Below are 1,542 nucleotides of genomic sequence, written 5' to 3' on the forward strand. Positions count from 1 at the left end.
GAGCCGCTCCAGATCGTGGACCGGAAGATCAAGAAGCTGCGGACGAAGGAGGTGCCACTCGTGAAGGTCTTGTGGCGAAGCCAAGGGGTCTCTGACATGACCTGGGAACCCGAGGCAGAGATGCGTAGTAGATATCCGCACCTTTTTACTTGAGCGTTGTACGAACTCCTTTTATATGACGTTCGGTTGTATCAGACTTATGCTTCGGATGACGTTGGCAATATGGATTGTGTTTTGGTGATAATATCCAGTACAAGAAAGTATTGATAATATTATGCGATTCCGAATTCGAGGACAAATTCTTTTTAAGGGGGGAGGATTTGTAATACCCCGAAACCCGATTTGAATATTTAATTATTAAAAATGAATCATTAAATAGAGATATCACGAAATCACCAAAAGTGATGATACAATACCGGGGAGAGGCACGAGGATCGTCACGTGCGGAAAGGACCGAGAAAGAATGAAGAAAAGGAAAAAGATAAAAAAAAAAAACAGGGCTGGTCCGCCGGACCAGGAATGGTCCGCGGCGGACCAACCGCTCAGCCGGAGTGGGGACTGGACAGCGCGAACTGGGAGAAGTTTTCGGAAAAAAAAATAACTGACCCCGGTCCGGCGGACCAGGAATTGGTCCGGCGGACCGGGAATGACAGATTTTGCAACTCGCCAACTTGCGGTCTTGGGACGCAGAATTCACCGGATTCCGGGGCCCACTCGCCGTCCAGTCGCCTCCCACGCCTCGAGGGTGTTGCAGGCTCGCCTAAAGGCCTGGGCTCGAGCCCACTTGACCCCTCTCGCACGCCATAAACATCTCCCAATCCTCTGCCTTAGCCATTTTCGGGCAAAACAGGGGAAGTAGAGAAAGAGGGAGAGAGGGAGAGAAAGGCGACGAACCAGGGCAAGGGGAGATCGGGGAAGCAAGGGGGAACATCCCTAGACGTGTCCTGAAGGTGTTCACGTCGTGTGGAGCCAGAGGGAACGCACACAAGCTCGGACAAACTCAAGAACAAGGTGAGTGGCTTGAGTTGGATTTGTGAGAGCTTGTTTTCAATGCGTGATGGTCCAAATCGGGAGTTCATTGTGTGTTTGAGGTTTAGAACATGTTTAGGGATGTCAAACTGTGTTTTAGTAGCATTTGGAAGCAACCCCGAATCGATTCGGGAGAGAAAAGTCGAAACAGAATCGGAGAAATCGCGAGGGAGAAGAAAGTTCCAGTCCCGGTCCGCCGGACCACGCGCGGTCAGCTCTGGACCGAGACTGGAACATTACGCATGAAGCCATCCGGACCAAGGGAAGGAAGTCGGACCAAGAGAAAAACACGGCTGGGTCCGCCGGACCAGTCCTGGTCCGCCGGACCAGACGTGTTCCGGGGTTCTGCGCACCGACTGACCAGAAGAGGGGGGACGGACCGAGAGAAATACACGTCTGGTCCGGGGCTGACCACTTCTCGCCCGCCGGACCAGACGTATTCCGAGGAGACACGCACCGCCTGACCAGAAGAGACGGACCGAGTGGGGAGAAGCAGTCTGGTCCGGGGCTGAC

Source organism: Tarenaya hassleriana, unplaced genomic scaffold (genome assembly GCF_000463585.1).
Source record: "Tarenaya hassleriana unplaced genomic scaffold, ASM46358v1 Cleome68, whole genome shotgun sequence".
NCBI classification, from domain to species: domain Eukaryota; kingdom Viridiplantae; phylum Streptophyta; class Magnoliopsida; order Brassicales; family Cleomaceae; genus Tarenaya; species Tarenaya hassleriana.